Source organism: Bombina bombina, chromosome 8 (assembly GCF_027579735.1).
Source record: "Bombina bombina isolate aBomBom1 chromosome 8, aBomBom1.pri, whole genome shotgun sequence".
In the NCBI taxonomy this organism is placed as follows: domain Eukaryota; kingdom Metazoa; phylum Chordata; class Amphibia; order Anura; family Bombinatoridae; genus Bombina; species Bombina bombina.
The window spans coordinates 323,179,486-323,201,669 of NC_069506.1; positions in this window are offsets into that span (position 1 = coordinate 323,179,486).

Consider the following 22,184-nt stretch of genomic DNA (forward strand, 5'->3'; position numbering starts at 1 on the left):
CTGTGTGTGCAGGTGACTATTACTGTGCATAATTATTAGGCAACTTAACAAAAAACAAATATATACCCATTTCAATTATTTATTTTTACCAGTGAAACCAATATAACATCTCAACATTCACAAATATACATTTCTGACATTCAAAAACAAAACAAAAACAAATCAGTGACCAATATAGCCACCTTTCTTTGCAAGGACACTCAAAAGCCTGCCATCCATGGATTTTGTCAGTGTTTTGATCTGTTCACCATCAACATTGCGTGCAGCAGCAACCACAGCCTCCCAGACACTGTTCAGAGAGGTGTACTGTTTTTCCTCCTTGTAAATCTCACATTTGATGATGGACCACAGGTTCTCAATGGGGTTCAGATCAGGTGAACAAGGAGGCCATGTCATTAGATTTTCTTCTTTTATACCCTTTCTTGCCAGCCACGCTGTGGAGTACTTGGACGTGTGTGATGGAGCATTGTCCTGCATGAAAATCATGTTTTTCTTGAAGGATGCAGACTTCTTCCTGTACCACTGCTTGAAGAAGGTGTCTTCCAGAAACTGGCAGTAGGACTGGGAGTTGAGCTTGACTCCATCCTCAACCCGAAAAAGCCCCACAAGCTTATCTTTAATGATACCAGCCCAAACCAGTACTCCACCTCCACCTTGCTGGCGTCTGAGTCGGACTGGAGCTCTCTGCCCTTTACCAATGCAGCCACGGGCCCATCCATCTGGCCCATCAAGACTCACTCTCATTTCATCAGTCCATAAAACCTTAGAAAAATCAGTCTTGAGATATTTCTTGGCCCAGTCTTGACGTTTCAGCTTGTGTGTCTTGTTCAGTGGTGGTCGTCTTTCAGCCTTTCTTACCTTGGCCATGTCTCTTAGTATTGCACACCTTGTGCTTTTGGGCACTCCAGTGATGTTGCAGCTCTGAAATATGGCCAAACTGGTGGCAAGTGGCATCTTGGCAGCTGCACGCTTGACTTTTCTCAGTTCATGGGCAGTTATTTTGCGCCTTGGTTTTTCCACACGCTTCTTGCGACCCTGTTGACTATTTTGAATGAAACGCTTGATTGTTCGATGATCACGCTTCAGAAGCTTTGCAATTTTAAGAGTGCTGCATCCCTCTGCAAGATATCTCACTATTTTTTACTTTTCTGAGCCTGTCAAGTCCTTCTTTTGACCCATTTTGCCAAAGGAAAGGAAGTTGCCTAATAATTATGCACACCTGATATAGGGTGTTGATGTCATTAGACCACACCCCTTCTCATTACAGAGATGCACATCACCTAATATGCTTAATTGGTAGTAGGCTTTCGAGACTATACAGCTTGGAGTAAGACAACATGCATAAAGAGGATGATGTGGTCAAAATACTCATTTGCCTAATAATTCTGCACACAGTGTATATATATATATAAGAGCTAGGAAAGGGAGGGCACTCTCAGGATTTATATACATCAAAGTTAGTTTATTGTTTATAACAACAACGTTAGAAAGTCATAAGGATAGGTCAACGTTTCAGCTTGCATAGAAGCCTTCATCAAGACAAATGAACAACTCATAACAGCGACTTGCAGCCGCACACAACACCACCGGCAGAACATTCTGTTGACCTATCCTTATGACTTTCTAACGTTGTTGTTATAAACAATAAACTAACTTTGATGTATATAAATCCTGAGAGTGCCCTCCCTTTCCTAGCTCTTATCTACATTCCATTGAGGATTGCACCCAGGTGCTTCATTAGTTGAAGCTGGAGTGCTGGAACACGTCATTAATTGGATTATATATATATATATACACACATGATTAGATATATACAGATATATGTAGGAATATCTATTTCAAATACTTAAAACATATTCTGCTATGTGCAGAACATTGGAATGTTAAATATTTACAGTAAATACATAGTTAAAAAGTTTATTTAATATGAATATTGCATAAATATGCTTTTACATGTTTTCATCTACTTAACAGGAAAAGGCTCCAATGCACTTATATATATGTCTATATATGTTTTCATATATATTAATGTTTTTATATGTGTATATATTGTCTGTAAATACATATATACACATATAAATACATATGTACACATATAAATACATAATACACACACACACACACACACACACACACACATATATATATATATATATATATATATATATATATATATATATATATATAAAATGTCCAGGAAAAAAGCAGGCACTCACTGGGCTTTATATTAAAAGCATCCTTTATTATATGCAATTAAAAAGACATAACGTTTCGGCACATATTTCGTGACTTTGTCAAATGTCACCTTAACAAATACAACTGAACACCTCAACCTCCTAACAAACATTAAAATCGGCATTCCTTATATACACAAAAATACATAGAATATTTTACCGCCAAACCACCGCTATCCACTGGATTTGTTGCCGTGGTTACGATGGTAGCTACGTCCTGACATTGAGTACGTCTATGCGTGTGTGTGATGCTAATGGAGTCGATCTGGATAGCGGTGGTTTGGCTGTAAAATATTCTATGTATTTTTGTGTATATAAGGAATGCCGATTTTAATGTTTGTTAGGAGGTTGAGGTGTTCAGTTGTATTTGTTAAGGTGATATTTGACAAAGGCACGAAATATGTGCCGAAACGTTATGTCTTTTTAATTGCATATAATAATGGATGCTTTTAATATAAAGCCCAGTGAGTGCCTGCTTTTTTCCTGGACATTCTATCTACTACTAGCAGTGCACCTTGGCATACTCTATGGATGGGGTAAGATTGTGCTGTCCTGTTTGGATTTGATATTTTTGCCTTTGGCTTCTGGGACAAACACTCCCCTTATATAACACAGTATTTGTGGACTTTATTCTAGTACTACACACCTGGAACCATCTTTTGACAAACTGTTTTAACCTGTGTGTTTTCTATTTTGGCGTATATTCCCAGGACCGTCTTTAACACAGGGCAAAAGGGGCAGCTGCCCAGGGCCCAGTTTCTGTTGAGGGGCCCAAGAGTCCTAAAAAAAAAATAAAAAAAAAATTATTTTTTTTTATGGTTCATACCAGACTGCTGATTTGACATGGGGAACTGTCAGATCCTTCCTTTTTTCTCTGCTCACTGCCCCTTTAATGAATGCACCTGCCTATTTAAGACACACCTTTGCCTCTCTTCTATGCTGGATTATCTGCAATTCTCAGTGAACTGTGTGTGAAACTGAGCCAATCCGGCTCCACCTAATTTTCCCAGCATCTCAGAGCGGCACTCTCGCTCTCGCTACTAACCGCAGCTTGTACTTTCAGCTTGTCTCAGACCAGTATCGGCTGCTACCCGCTGACGTCATCAGCTACCGCCTGGAGCCATTCTCACACAGCTCCACGCTGCAAGCCGCAAACCTCCGCGGTCTCTCATATAACTTTGCACACCTCTGTTTCCAGGACTGATTAACAGGTCGTATGTTTACCAATACTATTACTTGAAACCTTATATTTCATTCGCTTCAGTATCTACCTTGATCAATATCTCACTGAATATCTGGACAGTATTATTGCATGAACCTGAACTTTAATCCTGCCTAATTAGTTTACTGCAGACTACAGTGTTTGTAGGATAAAACTATCTAGCTGGCAAATATTAATACAGATAGGTTAACCTAGCAAAAGTCTTATTCTGTTAACCAACCTGTAACACTATACATATTTTTTGTCAATTTCTATAATAATTGCTATAAGAAATCCTGTATGTTTCACTTCCCATAGTGAACAAACAAACAAGAAATATAAGTATAACAGTATAATCCAGCATCTAAATACAGGTATAGCACTATGGATATGACAGAAATTGCAAACCAAATTGCCACTTTAACTCAACGTATGGATTCTGTAAATTTAACTCTCAGAGATGTGCAAACTGAAAATCAGGTGCTCAAAGATTGCCTTAGAGATATGTATACTACTAAAACTGCACATGCAGAAGCACATCCTGAACCACAGGTGTCTTTTCCTGACAAGTTTAGTGGTAATAGAGCAATGTTTAAGGAATTTAGAAATGCTTGTCTTTTGATGTTTGAACTAAAACCCAGAACTTATAGCACTGATAGAATTAAGGTGTTGACTACTATCTCTTATTTAAGGGGTGAACCCCGTGTCTGGGCGGATAGTTTGTTTGAAAATCAGAATCCCATTCTAAACTCTATACAGGATTTTCTAAAGGCTCTATCCTCACTATATGAAGATCCTTTTAAACAGGAATCTGCCGAATCCTCTCTCAGGGCCTTGAGACAGGGCAGACAACCTGTAGAAAATTATATATCACAATTTAAAATCTATGCAATTGAATCAAAGTGGAATGAACCCTCGCTTAGACATCAGTTCAGGATTGGGCTTTCAGAAGACATCAAAGATGAGCTCTCCCGTACTGGTGTACCAGAGCATTTGGAGGATCTCTTCACACATTGTACTACAATTGATAGGCGTATAAGGGAACGCAAACAAGAGAGGGCAAACACCCCAACCTCATACAAGAGACAGAATACTCCACCAGTACCCTCTAGGGAGAATGAGACTCCAATGGATATTGGATTTATCAGAGGTCCTTTATCACCTGAGGAGAAGGGCAGAAGACGCACTCATCGTCTGTGTATGTACTGCGCTGCCCCTGAGCATGACCTGACAGCATGTCCTCTCTTAAAAAAGACAAAAAACAGTAAGACTTCTTCAACATTTCTTAGCCTTTCAGTAAACAGACCAAAACAACCACATATTTCTATGTCTTTTACTTTACAGTGGGATCTACATTGCCTAAAGATTGATGCGATTATTGATACAGGCGCTTCAGGAAATTACATTGATTGTGATTTTGTAAATAGAAATAAAATACCCTCACAAGCAAAAATGTCTCCTGTTTCTATAAATTTGGTTGATGGGTCTTCATTATCCTATGGTCCAGTAACTCTTGAAACCACTCCCTTACTTATGTGCACCTCCACAGGACATAGAGAATCTATCAGCTTTGACATTATACCTAGTCCTCTATATCCTGTTATATTAGGTCTTACTTGGTTACAACTCCATAAACCTATCTTTGACTGGCACAAATTGACTATAGACCTAACGTCTTCCTACTGCTCTCAAACTTGTTTCCCTCTCAATAATATTCTTCTCTCATCTACTTCTCAGTTGCCATCCGAATATACTGATTTCCAAGACGTATTTAACAAGACTGATGCACAGACACTTCCGCCACACAGGACCTACGACTGTCCTATAGACCTCTTACCTGGCTCCACAATACCAGTGGGTCACATATACCCCCTATCTAAACCCGAATTAGATCACCTAAAATTATATCTACAGGAAAATCTAGCAAAAGGGTTTATTAGACCTTCCACCTCACCTGCTGGCGCAGGTATATTTTTTGTTAAAAACAAAGATCAGTCGCTCAGACCAATTATTGACTACAGGGAGTTAAACAAACGTACCAAGAAAAATCGCTACCCATTACCCCTCATCCCTGAATTGATAGAAAGATTGCGCACTGCCAAAGTCTTCACAAAATTGGACCTCAGGGGTGCTTACAATCTTATAAGAATGAGAGCTGGAGATGAATGGTTAACAGCTTTCAGAACTCGTTATGGCTTGTATGAATATACCGTTATGCCTTTTGGGTTATGTAACGCTCCAGCTACATTCCAATGTTTCATAAATGACATTTTTAAAGACATCTTGGACACCTTTATAGTAGTTTATCTTGACGACATCTTGATCTATTCTGATACTATACAACAACATGTGACCCACGTGAGAACAGTGTTAGCAAGACTTCGTCAACATAAGTTATACGCTAAACTAGAAAAGTGTGAATTTCATTGCAGTCAAGTCACTTTCTTGGGTTACATTATATTGAACACTGGTATTAAAATGGATGACTCTAAAATCCATGCTATCACTCAGTGGCCTACCCCAAAAAATCGCAAACAAGTACAAAGATTCCTTGGTTTTGCGAATTTCTATCGAAAGTTTATTCGTAATTTCGCCCAGACTGCTAAACCACTTACTGATTTAACAAAACACACAAACACTTTTAACTGGACATCTGACTGTCAGAGAGTCTTCCAACAGTTGAAAACTGACTTCACCACGGCACCTATTCTTAAATTCCCAGACCCAGATTTACAATTTATTGTAGAGGTTGATGCGTCGGATTATGCTCTGGGGGCAGTGTTGTCACAGAAACAGTCTCTTACTGATGTGATGCATCCTGTCGCCTATCTTTCCAGGCTCATGCTACCAGCTGAACGAAATTACCCCATAGGGGAAAAGGAATTACTGGCCATCAAAACTGCATTTGAGCAATGGCGACATCTATTAGAGGGAGCTTTACACCCTATTATCGTTATTACAGATCACAAAAATTTACAATATTTACAACAAAGTAGGACTCTCTCCTCCAGACAACTCCGCTGGAATCTCTATTTCTCACGATTCAATTATCTCATCACCTACAGACCTGGTAGTCGAAACGGCAAAGCTGACGCCCTCTCCCGCAAAGACATTAGACCGCTCAATGTGGAAACCCCGTCTACAGTTATACCCTCATCAAACTTTTTAGGTCTACTCGTTCATAAAGATCCTCAGTTCCAGAAAGCTCAAAATCAGGATTCCACAAAACCAACTCATCTTCTGCAAAGAAATCCAGATGGTTTATATTACCATGGTAAACATCTATACATACCACCTCAGTATAGAATTTCTCTTTTACGAGCTCATCATGATTCCCCACTCACGGGACATTTAGGCATACAAAAAACTCTAGAGCTACTTAAGCGTAATTACTGGTGGCCAACTATGCTTTCCTCTGTAGAAGACTATATTTCAAATTGTGGTATTTGTGCCACGTGTAAACCATCACATCAATCTCCGATGGGACTTTTACAACCATATCCAGTTCCAGAAACCCCTTGGACTCATCTCGCAATGGATTTTATTGTCGATCTACCAAAATCTTTGTCCTACACCTCCATTTTTGTAGTAGTTGATCTACTAACAAAAATGGCGCATTTCATACCAGCTATAGGAGTACCCACTGCACAACAAACTTGCGACTTGTTTATCAGGAATGTTGTTAGATTACATGGGTTGCCTATGGTACTCCTTTCGGACAGAGGATCACAATTCACCTCTCGGTTTTGGAGACATTTATGTAATACTCTACAAGTAACTCAAAAGCTCACAACTTCTTATCATCCACAAACGAATGGACAGGCAGAGCGCACCAATCAGTGGTTGGAGCAATACCTCCGTTGCTTTTGCTCCAACCAACAGGATCAATGGGCTGACCATCTAGCTCTGGCAGAATTCGCCTACAACAACGCTAAGAATTCTTCAACTGGCTTTAGCCCTTTCTTTCTCAATCATGGACTCCATCCCAGAATCAGCTTCCTTCCTTATGCACCATCTCCCTGTCCTAAAGTCAACGACACTGTGAATGACATCTCCCAGACCTTGTCTGTTGCTCGAGACAACATAAAACATGCACAAGCATCCCATAAACGTTATTATGACTTGCGGCATAAGCCTCAACCTGTCTACCAGGTTGGACAACTAGTCTGGTTGTCAACTAAAAATTTGCGCTTACATACACCCTCCAAGAAAATGAGTAAGCTATTTATAGGTCCTTTTCCTATAATTGCCGTTAGGAATCCAGCTACTGTCACTCTACAACTGCCACACTCATATAAGTTGCACCCGACTTTCCATGTCTCCCTGGTTAAACCCTGTCTTTCCGACAGATTTACCGTGGATTCTGTTACACATGTTCTTTCCCAGGATTTGGAATATGAGATAGAAGCTATTCTTGACTCCAGGAGGCGAAGGGGTGTTTTGGAATATCTAGTACGATGGAAAGGGTATGATCATTCTGAAGACTCATGGGAACCTGCTACTTCAGTCACGGCCCCCAGGTGTGTTTCACTTTTCCACCGTAGAAATCCGGATAGACCTTGTCCTTAGAACCCTCGCTGTGGGTGTTCTTGGGGGGGGGATATGTCAGATCCTTCCTTTTTTCTCTGCTCACTGCCCCTTTAATGAATGCACCTGCCTATTTAAGACACACCTTTGCCTCTCTTCTATGCTGGATTATCTGCAATTCTCAGTGAACTGTGTGTGAAACTGAGCCAATCCGGCTCCACCTAATTTTCCCAGCATCTCAGAGCGGCACTCTCGCTCTCGCTACTAACCGCAGCTTGTACTTTCAGCTTGTCTCAGACCAGTATCGGCTGCTACCCGCTGACGTCATCAGCTACCGCCTGGAGCCATTCTCACACAGCTCCACGCTGCAAGCCGCAAACCTCCGCGGTCTCTCATATAACTTTGCACACCTCTGTTTCCAGGACTGATTAACAGGTCGTATGTTTACCAATACTATTACTTGAAACCTTATATTTCATTCGCTTCAGTATCTACCTTGATCAATATCTCACTGAATATCTGGACAGTATTATTGCATGAACCTGAACTTTAATCCTGCCTAATTAGTTTACTGCAGACTACAGTGTTTGTAGGATAAAACTATCTAGCTGGCAAATATTAATACAGATAGGTTAACCTAGCAAAAGTCTTATTCTGTTAACCAACCTGTAACACTATACATATTTTTTGTCAATTTCTATAATAATTGCTATAAGAAATCCTGTATGTTTCACTTCCCATAGTGAACAAACAAACAAGAAATATAAGTATAACAGGAACACACACATTCAGTCCTAATACTGTGACAGTCAAAAGTACTCTGCTTATATATATATATATTTTTTTTAAACTGTGCCAGACCGTGCCGGTGTCATGTGATATGCCAAGCTATTGCCATGTGCTGTTTTAGATGTGCACTGTGCAGAACTGAATGCAAAGCCCTAACTCGGCATCCAGCCATTCCCACTGCCTCATAAAAGGTCCTACTGGGGTTACCACTGTTACCAGGTAACTGCTCTGGTAGGGATTGTTTCTGGGTAGGGCTGACTATAGGTGCATGCAGCAGAAAGCTGGAGCGGCAAGCACCTGAGGATTTGAGCATCTGTGTAGCTGCATACACTGCTCTCTTCAGTCTTGAGGCTGTGTGACTCATCTCACACTGTATCCATGCAGCCTTGGACAGACAGCATCCAGTCTGCTGGTCCCCTTAGCCCTGCTCTTTCTGCTGTGGCCCTAAGATCAACTAACTGAAGTTTGTTAGGGGAACAGTGCCTTGTAGAAAGGGTCAGTGGGAAGAATAAGTGAGTGCACACACACCCCTCCCCATGCAGCATTGTCTAGTGCAAGGTGAGAGGGAACTTGTTCCTAGCAAAGAAGTGACATGTGCTGCTGTGGCTGATGTATAGTGTCATGCTGATACTTCACACATTAATGTAAGGTTTATTTTTATAGCTTTTGTTTTCTCTCTGTCTCAGATTTTACAGCTTCCCATAGTAGTTCTGCTGTTCCAGTCAGTAAACTTATACTGCACCTCCATGCTTCCTCCTCAGTCTTTACCTTGCTTTGCTCCTGTTGGCTGCCCTAAATCTCTTTAACCAGCTAACCTCACACCAGAATCACATTCAAAAGAATATTAAATTAATCCACAGTGGAGTAATTTATATATTTATTTACTTATTAGTACTGCTTAGGTCCAGTTTCACATATTGCAATTTATTCCATATTTTTAAATGATTAGCTCAGCAGTGGATAATCCACTGCTGGGCTAATAGTTAAAAAAATAATTGATTTAGTTGTTTTTTGGGATGTTGGGGTGAAGAGCAAAATTGCATGGGGGGGGGGGGCCCAAGAAAAGTTTCGCCCAGGGTCCAGTCAATATTAAAGACTGCCCTGTATATTCCTGAATACACTACGAGCTGAGCTATGGCAGAAGCTGCAGTGAATATGGATAACTTGTATCATGATGAAGATTTTAATACAGACCCCCTGGCATTCACGGATGAAGATGCGGAGAGGATACTGATTTCTGAGGAGCTGAGTGAGTTGGGAGGTGACACACCAATCAATGTATACCATAAATTGCTCAATCTACGCAGGAAAGAGATAGATTATCATTTACACGCTGTATTTCTTTCTGGTTACTATAGAAAATGTTTTATTCCTAGAGGGTTCAGAGTAAAAAACATACCGACTCTAGGTAGACAAAATGTTGATTTTTGTAGAAGATGGTGCTCCATACTTAACAAATGTGCATATGACCTTATACTCTTAGTCATAGAGGAAGTGACCAGATTAGAAGCTAAGATTAAAAATGAAATTGAGGTTAAAACTAATAGTAATATGTACTGACTGGGGATGTGAGCCAGGAGTGGATTGTTAAATTGGATGGCTTGGTTAATAAATATCACAACGATTTAATTGCATTTAAAAATAAAAAATTGCACAATGTGGAAAACGATTATAGGGAGAAAAAAGTATACAAGTGGTTGTATGGGAAGGATGAACTGTTACAAAACAGACGCTGCAGAATTTGCGCTCCAGAAACACTTTAAGTGTAGTGGACAGTAGTGGAGGTGAGTCCTCTGGTGCAGAGGGCACCACAAGCGAGAGACCTGCCAGTGATAATACACAAACTGCACACTCTTCTTCTTTTTTAGGGGTGGCTACACGCTCCACCAAAAACCCCCCCATAATGCCTCAGGCCAAAAAAGGCCAAAAAGACGTAAGATCAGAAGGGGATGGCACAGATCCCAAACAAACAAAAAAGAAATGAGTATTGTTTTCAATTTAAGCAGTAGGCCTTTAAGTGATGCTGATAATTCTCTGTTGCATTGGGGTTTATCCTATGTTCCCACTCCTAAATTTGACCCCTTTGACAAACTTGTGGATATACACAAATTCCAACGTCAATTGAAGCTTAGGGACCATTTTAGGGATCAGGCTTATCAACCTGAACCTTTTAAAAAAGCATCTACTTATGAGCCACCAAATACCCATACTTCAATTAGAAGTTATACACGAATACTGACTAATAACATCAAAGTTACGCCACAAACTCAGATTTACCCTAATTTCAATAAGGCTGAATCCAGAGCACTTAAAGATCTAAGCAGTGATACGTCCATTATAAGGGCAGGTCCATAGTCAGTCAAGACTATGTTGACTATCGCAAAGAGGCCCTGAGGCAACTTTCTGACAGTAACACATACACTAAACTGAAGGGTAACCCTACCACTAATTACAATAAGTGTATTGATAATTTTCTGCAACGCAATTTTGAAGCTGGCATACTAAGTGAGATGAACTATCTTTTCTAACCACTGACCATCTCATCATACCAGTTTTATACTTGCTCCCAAAAGTGCATAAAACACTTATTAATCCACCGGGCAGCCCTATAGTGTCTGCCCGTGGTTCAGTGCTCACCAATGTGGTTAAAAATACACAATCGTACCTAAAGGACTCACCGAGTCTACTTGGGATACTTAAGGAATTTCCTGACTTGCAGACTAATGACATTCTGGTCACCATGGATGTTGACAGCCTCTACACTGTCATCCCTCATTTGGGAGGTGTGGAGGCTGTCAGGTCCATGGTGACGGATAATATACACTACAATGGACCACCAGTAGAATTTCTTTGTGAACTGTTATCTCTTTGTCTAGAGATGAATTATTTCAAATTTGAGGGCAATTTTTACCTACAGGTAGCGGGGACTGCCATGGGTTCAAACGTGGCACCCACTTACGCAAATATATACATGGCTTGGTATGAGCAAGAACTCATGAAGCCCTTTGATCATCCATATGTGAGGTATTATACTCGCTATATTGATGACGTGTTCCTGATATGGCGGGGCAGTGAAGCTATGTTGCGTGAGTGGGTGTCAGGTTTGAACTCCATGGCCAGCCTCATTAAGTTCAAACTGGAGTTTGATCTAATGAATGTACACTTTTTAGATTTCAATATCTTTAAGGTTGATGCCTGCGGTGAACTGCGGTTCGGAACATCATTGTATACGAAACTGACCGACCGCAATTCACTTCTTGACGCTAGAAGTTTTCACCCTAGGCACCAAAAAAAGGGTGTCCTCACCTCTCAGCTCACCCGTGTAATCAGAAACAACAGCGAGATATCCCAAATGCACATCCAGATGGATGAAATGGGGAAGAAGCTACAGGCAAGAGGCTATGCCACGAATGAGATACGTGACATCCAAGAGAGGCTGTTACACACAGATACTACCTTGAGTACTGGGACTTTTGATATGCAACCTAATGAACAGTTAAATATGATCACGACATACGTTCCAAGGAGCGAAATTCTCACTGGAGCAGTAAGAAAACATTGGCCCGTGCTTGAGAGCGATGCCACCCTGCTGTTTCAAAAGATGCCAGCACCTAGGATGGTATACCGTAGAGCTAAAAATCTGAAAGATATCCTTGTTAAGGCCAATCCAACTGCACACTATAAAAATGATACCTGGCTGAAATCTTCAAAGAAGGGCTGCTGCCCGTGTGCCAGCTGTGTCACCTGTAATGGTATGTTGAGGGGTGATACCTTCCAGCACCCACATAACAACCACAGATTCAAAATTCACCATCGCTTGACATGTACTAGCACGTATGTCATATACATCCTGATTTGCCCGTGCTCCAAGGTATATGTGGGCAAAACGGTTACCACCTTTCGTGAATGTATGGCTAATCACAGGTGTGCCATACGTGAGGCCCTGAAACAGGGTGAATCGGATCAGCCGGTAGCCTGGCACTGTGCTGAATACAAACATACTGTTTCAAGCATACGCTGTATGCTTATTGACCAGGAACCTCCTCCAACTAGGGGTGGCAATCGGGCCAACAGATTACTGCGACGTGAGAGCAGTTGGATCTATCACCTTGATACTCTGGCACCCAGAGGGCTGAATACATACTTGGACTTTAGCCCTTTCTACTAAAATGCTATTCCCTACTAAGTACCAGGTAGGCTGTGGTGGAATCTTCAATATTCTCTCATCTGCCAAGTGACGAATATGGCTGCCTTGGGATCTCGCTGTTTAAATATGTTTCTAACATACTCCTCAGATGCGTGATGTATACATATTAAGCTGTTTTCATATATCAACATTCTGCAATAATGTTGTTTTATATTGCTTAATTTTATCAGGTATTAACATGGTTTTAGTCCTAGTATGTTTACCATCTATTCTCTATCATATGCCTAACATGTATATCTTTATCACTGTTTCTTCACTTACAAGTTATGCCATTACTGAATTTTGTGTGGGTTTCGTTTCATGGATGGTACCTATGACTGATTGATGCTTTATTTTAGCATGGCCATATGTTATAGGTTCTTTCCTGCACATAGTCTAGTCCAATCCCATGATACGATTACCACTGACATCTGCAAGCTATAGTTCTATGTCGGCCCGTTTACACATTGCGCATTCTTTGTTTATGGCTGTTGCTATGACAACCACTGAGCTATACTGTTGTGAGCCGGAGGGTTGCGCATGCGCAAGAGTGTGAACGGACACGACGTATGACTGTATTGCCGCCGCCCCCTGTATACACTGGATTTGTTGCCGTGGTTACGATGGTAGCTACGTCCTGACGTTGAGTACGTCTATGCATGTGTATGATGCTAATGGAGTCGGTCTGGATAGCGGTGGTTTGGCTGTAAAATATTCTATGTATTTTTGTGTATATAAGGAATGCCAATTCTAATGTTTGTTAGGAGGTTGAGGTGTTCAGTTGTATTTGTTAAGGTGACATTTGACAAAGGCACGAAATATGTGCCGAAACGTTATGTCTTTTTAATTGCATATAATAAAGGATGCTTTTAATATAAAGCCCAGTGAGTGCCTGCTTTTTTCCTGGACCCCTTGGCATACTCTATGGATGGGGTAAGATTGTGCTGTCCTGTTTGGATTTGAGATATATATATATATATATATATATATATATATATACACATATCCATCTTTAGACAAGTGTATGTATGTATCTCAATGTTAAAGTCCTTTGGTGGCTTTTTTTTCCCTAACACCCGAGATCTTTGAGCCCTTAAAACTTTTGTGTACAATTTTTTTTTCAAATAATTTTTATTAGTTAGTATTATTATGTGCGTAAGTGTACTTTGTAATGTATTTTTTATGTGTTTTGTGACACTTTTTAGCAGCTCTGAGATCACAGTAAGGACTCTTGCGTAAATCACAATTGTGCTAGCGCAATCGCAATTTTGCTCAACTTATAATATGAGCGCATTTTAAATGGAGCACAAAGGATTGCAAACCCCCTTTCAAAGTCATTTGCACTCCACTTGTTATCTAGCCCTTAATTTAAATATATTCAAATGTGTTCTAGAAGCTGCATATTCAATCAGTTTTGTATTATGATGTGTTTCCTGTAGGAAGACAATTTCTGTATCCAATTAACATGACTGTATATATATATATATATATATATATACAGTATCTCACAAAAGTAAGTACACCCCTCACGTTTTTGTAAATATTTTATTACATCCTTTCATGTGACAACACTGAAGAAATTACAATTTGCTACAATGTAAAGTAGTGAGTATACAGCCTGTATACAAGAAATCAAAACAAAACAAAAGCAGTTCTTGATGGAGGTGCGCCTAAGGTGACGTAAACGAAAGTCAGTGCAAACAATCCGATGTGAGGCCGCTCTTCTTTATCGTATGTCAACGGTTAGAAAATCTGTAGTGGGAAAACAGGAAGGCGCCAATAGGGTGATAACGTTTGAGACCCTGACAGGTAAGTATGAGAAAAAAGGGTACTCACAAGTAGGGCGGCACTTAGACGTGCCAAACCAAGCAGACCGGGACCTCAGCGTCGCCCGGAAGACTCAAAAAGGCAACAACCAATCGTCAGGCCGGACCAAATTCCGTGTGGCCAGTCAGGAGCACTGGATGCTGCCACACCTCTCTCTTCGTATGCCGATTCCAAACACTGGCAAGAGGATAGGAGATAGGGATATCACGTGTGAAGCTCTCCCGATTACCAAGAGTTTAGTTAACACACGCCAACAAACTGGATAACGAACTGGATAGAGGAAGGAGCAAACTCCAGCAAAGTTACTTAAACAAATTTATTAAAAAGTTTAAAAACAATGCATAAAAGCAACGCGTTTCTCGGCTACACAGAGCCGTTTCATCAGGCTGTTATACATATTCTAAAATGCCTACTGCTTTAAACACTTCCTCTAACCAATCAAAACCATTGAAATTTACACACCCCTCCCCACCTCAGCGTGCGTGTCAATCTCAGCTGATATGGAGAGTGTGTGGAATCATAAGCGTGCCACTTGATATTGGCGATTTTAATATCGTCTTACAGATAGTGTCTGTTCTAATTAGACACTATATTAATGGTCACATCACTATTATGAACACATACAATTAAAGCAATGTGAGTAAACATAATAAATAAGTAAATTTGGGCTTTCATTTCAGGCTTAGATACACGTTACACATTAGCTTTTTATCGAAACTGAACTGACATGAAATGTTACTCCTTATTACAGACTTGCAAATCAAACTGTTTGTAATTATTGTGTATTATATTGGCGAACTGTACAAACAGTTTGATTTGCAAGTCTGTAATAAGGAGTAACATTTCATGTCAGTTCAGTTTCGATAAAAAGCTAATGTGTAACGTGTATCTAAGCCTGAAATGAAAGCCCAAATTTACTTATTTATTATGTTTACTCACATTGCTTTAATTGTATGTGTTCATAATAGTGATGTGACCATTAATATAGTGTCTAATTAGAACAGACACTATCTGTAAGACGATATTAAAATCGCCAATATCAAGTGGCACGCTTATGATTCCACACACTCTCCATATCAGCTGAGATTGACACGCACGCTGAGGTGGGGAGGGGTGTGTAAATTTCAATGGTTTTGATTGGTTAGAGGAAGTGTTTAAAGCAGTAGGCATTTTAGAATATGTATAACAGCCTGATGAAACGGCTCTGTGTAGCCGAGAAACGCGTTGCTTTTATGCATTGTTTTTAAACTTTTTAATAAATTTGTTTAAGTAACTTTGCTGGAGTTTGCTCCTTCCTCTATCCAGTTCGTTATCCAGTTTGTTGGCGTGTGTTAACTAAACTCTCGGTAATCGGGAGAGCTTCACACGTGATATCCCTATCTCCTATCCTCTTGCCAGTGTTTGGAATCGGCATACGAAGAGAGAGGTGTGGCAGCATCCAGTGCTCCTGACTGGCCACACGGAATTTGGTCCGGCCTGACGATTGGTTGTTGCCTTTTTGAGTCTTCCGGGCGATGCTGAGGTCCCGGTCTGCTTGGTTTGGCACGTCTAAGTGCCGCCCTACTTGTGAGTACCCTTTTTTCTCATACTTACCTGTCAGGGTCTCAAACGTTATCACCCTATTGGCGCCTTCCTGTTTTCCCACTACAGCCTGTATAACAGTGTACATTTGCTATCCCCTCAAAATAACTCAACACACAGCCATTAATGTCTAAACCGTTGGCAACAAAAGTGAATACACCCCTAAGTGGAAATGTCAAAATTGGGCCCAATTAGCCATTTTCTCTCCCTGGTGTCATGTGACTCGTTAGTGTTACAAGGTCTCTGGTGTGAATGGGTAGCAGGTGTGTTAAATTTGGTTTTATCGCTCTCACACTCTATTATACTGGTCACTGGAAGTTCAACATGGCACCTCATGGCAAAGAACTCTCTGAGGATCTGAAAAAAAAGAATTGTTGCTCTACATAAAGATGGCCTAGGCTATAAGAAGATTGCCAAGACCCTGAAACTGAGCTGCAGCACGGTTGTCAAGACCAGGACAGGTTCCACTCAGATTCACAGGACAGGTTCCACTCAGAACAGGCCTCGCCATGGTCGACCAAAGAAGTTGAGTGTACGTGCTCAGCGTCATATACAGAGCTTGTCTTTGGGAAATAGACGTATGAGTGCTGCCAGCATTGCTGCAGAGGTTGAAGGGATGAGGAGTCAGCCTGTCAGTGCTCAGACCATACGCCGCACACTGAATTAAATTGGTCTGCATGACTGTCGTCCCAGAAGGAAGCCTCTTCTAAAGATGATGCACAAGAAAGCCCGCAAACAGTTTGCTGAAGACAAGCAGACTAAGGACATGGATTACTGGAACCATGTCCTGTGGTCCAATGAGACCAAGATAAACTTGTTTGGTTCAGATGGTGTCAAGCGTGTGTGGCGGGATCCAGGTGAGGAGTACAAAGACAAGTGTGTCTTGCCTACAGTCAAGCATGGTGGTGGGAGTGTCATGGTCTGGGCCTGCATGAGTGCTGCCGGCACTGGGGAGCTACAGTTCATTGAGAGAAACATGAATGCCAACATGTACTGTGACATACTGAAGCAGAGCTTCAGAGACTGGGCCACAGGGCAGTATTCCAACATGATAACAACCCCAAACACACCTCCAAGACAACCACTGCCTTGCTAAAGAAGCTGAGGGTAAAGGTGATGGACTGGCCAAGCATGTCTCCAGACCTAAACCCTATTGAGCATCTGTGGGGCATCCTCAAACAGAAGGTGGGGGACTAACATCCACCAGCTCCGTGATATCGTCATGGAGGAATGGAAGAGGACTCCAGTGACAACCTGTGAAGCTCTGGTGAACTCCATGCACAAGAGGGTTAAGGCAGTGCTGGAAAATAATGGTGGCCACACAAAATATTGACACTTTGGGCCAAATTTGGACATTTACACTTAGGGGTGTACTCACTTTTGTTGCCAACGGTTTAGACATTAATGGCTGTGTGTTGAGTTATTTTGAGGGCACAGCAAATTTACACTGTTATACAGCCTGTGCACTTACTACTTTACATTGTAGCAAAGTGTAATTTCTTCAGTGTTGTCACATGAAAAGATATAATAAAATATTTACAAACATTTGAGGGGCGTACTCACTTTTGTGAGATACTGTATATACCCCCACAATGAGTGCAAATTTACCTATTGATCTAAGCTTTGCAATGTAATGGGGGATTGGTAGGAGTTAGTAAATGATAGATATTGTACCTATTATATAAATCAAAAAGGGTATGTAATATCCCTGTACTATGTAGTCACTTATAATAGTTAAGGTACGTATCTATTGTGGATTCTTAGAGAGCAGAACTAAACAACTAGGAATACTAATTGTACAAAGAGATACATTTAGGATTGATAGAAAAGAATACCACAGAAGTAATAAATTATCTAACTCCAATTATTCATGTAGATGTAGGATTACTCTATCTATTAAAATGTTCCATATCATTCATACTTTAAATCTTTATTCTTACAACTAGGAACAAACATTCACACAGTAGTAGCCTGAAAGAGTTAAAAACCCTTAAACCCAGTCAAATAGGATTAATATGATAAGCAATAATGTGTATATTTATCCTGATGCCCACAACAAAATAATGTAAGATAAGCTAAGCCCTTACAATCCGAGGGCTGAATTACTTTTAAGTTTTATATTTTAAGGTAAATAGTAGGCACCAGGAATCAACAAACAATCGTAAGAATAATGGTTCTTTTTTAACTTGGGTAAGCTGTTAAAAAGCGACAGACAGGAGAGAACTAGCTTCTCCTGCTGGACCCCTGACGCGCGTTTCACAGAACGCTTCCTCAGAGGGGGTCAAACCTCTGAGGAAGCGTTCTGTGAAACGCGCGTCAGGGGTCCAGCTTACCCAAGTTAAAAAAGAACCATTATTCTTACGATTGTTTGTTGATTCCTGGTGCCTACTATTTACCTTAAAATATAAAACTTAAAAGTAATTCAGCCCTCGGATTGTAAGGGCTTAGCTTATCTTACATTATTTTGTTGTGGGCATCAGGATAAATATACACATTATTGCTTATCATATTAATCCTATTTGACTGGGTTTAAGTGTTTTTAACTCTTTCAGGCTACTACTGTGTGAATGTTTGTTCCTAGTTGTAAGAATAAAGATTTAAAGTATGAATGATATGGAACATTTTAATAGATAGAGTAATCCTACATCTACATGAATAATTGGAGTTAGATAATTTATTACTTCTGTGGTATTCTTTTCTATCAATCCTAAATGTATCTCTTTGTACAATTAGTATTCCTAGTTGTTTACCTGTTGATCTGTCCACTAAAAGGTTAATAAACTTTTTTTTTATAAAAAAATATTTTTTTAGTACACTATATCCACATAATTCTTGAAATGGCTGAGATTTTTGTCACTTATAAGGAAGTAGACAGAGTGTTTGTTCAAGTTAGTAGAGAAGTATATCCATAACCTTAAAAATAAAACATCAAATATGCCTTCTAGAGTTAGGTCACAGGATAAAAATGGCTCCGAAAGGTAATATTGAGGGAGGTTTAACATAATGTGGTAGATTTATCATACCCCAGGTGGATATGATTCGCTATAGCAACTTGCTCAAAATATTTGCCATTTTTGCCATCACTTAATTTAAACAGAAATAGAACCTTGATTTTTTATTATTTACCTATAAAAACTAAATATTTAAGTAGACAACTCAAGGTATTGATCTAGTCTAATTTTAGTATATTTCATGCCACCATTTCACCGCCAAATGCGATCATATGTAAAATAAAATAGTTAACTTTTTCACAACCTTTTAGTTTCCCACTGAAATGATTTACATAATGCTTGTGCAATCATGGCAGCTTTAGTGTAGAGATTACCCTCCCAACTGACACCTGCTAACACCTCCCAACCCCTGATCCTTCCCAAACAGTCCCCCCCCCCACACTCATCCCCACTGTAGGTACTGGCAGACATTCAGCCAATATGCAGTTTAAGGCTATTTTTTAATTATTATTGTGACAGACCCTGTGGTCAGAACTAAAAGAATTGACCTTGTGTAGCTTTGAGAAGCTGTTTTCTAAAAGACAGGTTTGCTGGCCTCAGCTATTGTGTGCTATAATTACGTTTAAGTGATAAACATTCCATTGTTTAATCACCTCCAGAGAGCAGACGCCTAGGTGATAAGAAAAGCCAAATGTCTTGTGTTTAAATTGTTATCTGCTTGAATAATGTAATCCTATTGTGGCCTGTCAAAGGGCGTTGTCTCTCTAGTTAATGTACAACATTCCTTCAACCCCCATCTGGGGTTAGACCTGCATATATACTGGGCATATGGCCCTTAATAAAGTACACTCTGTTTTTTACACTCAATGTGGAGCTTGGTCTCATGTTTGAGGGGAAAACTGGTTGGGGTTGTGAATTGCTGATTCCCTATTCAGGACATTGTTCATCTGGTATTAACCCTTGGTATCCTGTTGGTACCGTAACAATTATTATTATTATTATTATTATTATAATATGCTCTTTCTTGGATTAACTCTTATCTTTCCCACAGTTCTTTTTCTGTGTCATTTGTTGGTGACTCCTCCTCTTCAATGCCTCTGTCTGTTGGAGTACCTCAAGGATCTGTTCTGGGTCCTCTACTCTTCTCAATTTATACTTCTTCACTGGGAAAACATATCAACAGTTAGGGCTTCAAATATCACCTCTATGCAGATGACACCCAGATCTACCTCTCCACCCCTGCTCTCTCTCTACCTCTGTCCTTTCTCATGTCAGCGACTGCTTATCTGGTATTTCTTCCCGGATGGCCTCTCACCACCTAAAGATTAACATGTCCAAGACTGATCTACTTCTAATCCCGCCATCAAGCTCTTCACCGACTTTTGACTTATCTGACTTTTCTATCTCTGTCGACGGCATCACCATCTCCCCAAGTCCGCTGCCTCAGAGTTACACTTGACTCAAATCTATCCTTCTTCCCCCCACATCCAATCGCTTTCTTTATCCTGCCGCAACCACCTACGCAATATTTCAACGATTCACACTTTTCTGAGGGCTAACACCACAAAGCAAATAATCCACTCCCTTGTTATTTCCTGACTTGACTACTGCAATAGCCTACTTACTGGCCTTCCCCTTCAATCCATCCTAAATGCCTCTGCCAGGCTAATCCACCTTTCCCGTCGCTCTGTATCTGCTGCACCTCTCTGTAAATCCCTTCATTGGCTCCCCATTCACAGCAGAATTAAATTCAAAATTCTCACCCTTACATATAAAGCTCTCACCAACACCGCTCCCCACTACATATCCTCTCTAATTAACAAGTATACTCCAGCCCGCACACTAAGATCCAACAATGACCTGCTCCTTGCATTTGCGACTATCACCTCTTCCCATGCTAGACTGCAGGACTTCTGTAGTGCAGCACCTACCCTCTGGAACACTCTCCCTTGTGCTGTCAGGCTTTGCCCTAATCTCTCTTCTTTTAAATCCTCCCTGAAGACTTTTTTTGTTCAGAGAAGCCGACCACCCAACTCAGTAATAAATTAAACTTACCTAACACTTCCCTTATCTAACTCTGTATTAACATCTTTCTCAATCTTGCAGTCCTCACCTCCTGTTTCTCAACCTCCTACCCTTCTAGATTGTAAATTCCCATGAGAATAGGGCCCTCAATTCCTCCTGTAGGTGTTTGTCATATTTTGTCTTGCCTCTTACAAGTTTTATATCATTGTTTTATATACATGAATTGTACCCATGGACAGCCTGCAGAATATGTTGGCGCTTCATAAATAAAGTATAATACTACTACTACTACTACTAATAATAATAATTATTTTATTATTATTTATATGCATAATCAGAGTTATTAAACTTTATATCAACAACACCGCCTAGACTCTTAGGAATAGAAGTGGAACAGTTACCTATACAAGTTGAAAGAGCGCATAGAATAGACCCTGAAATACTTGAATTTCAAGATAAAATTCTGATGTTGAGAAAATTTAGACAATGCATGCAACTTGAGCTTGAACAAAGTAAATAATTGATTGTCCAGGGTTTTTCATTTGATACATCAAATAATAGAAATGAGATGTCTCAAGTATGCACTAAACTAATTCAGTAGGGGAAGAGGGCAGTCATTCTTAGAGTTTATCTGCCGGATGGCATAAAAATACATTTGAAGAAGTTATTGAAAAAAACAAATATTTACATTTCTCTTGAGGGAAATTAATGTTTTTCCATAATCTCAAGGCTGTGATGACAATAGAGCCAACATATACTGTATATAAAACAAGTGCATAGCTAGTATAATATTCTATAATTAAAAAACAAAGAAATGTGAATTATAAATTATAATATAATAAAAGTGAGTCTTCTGTACACAC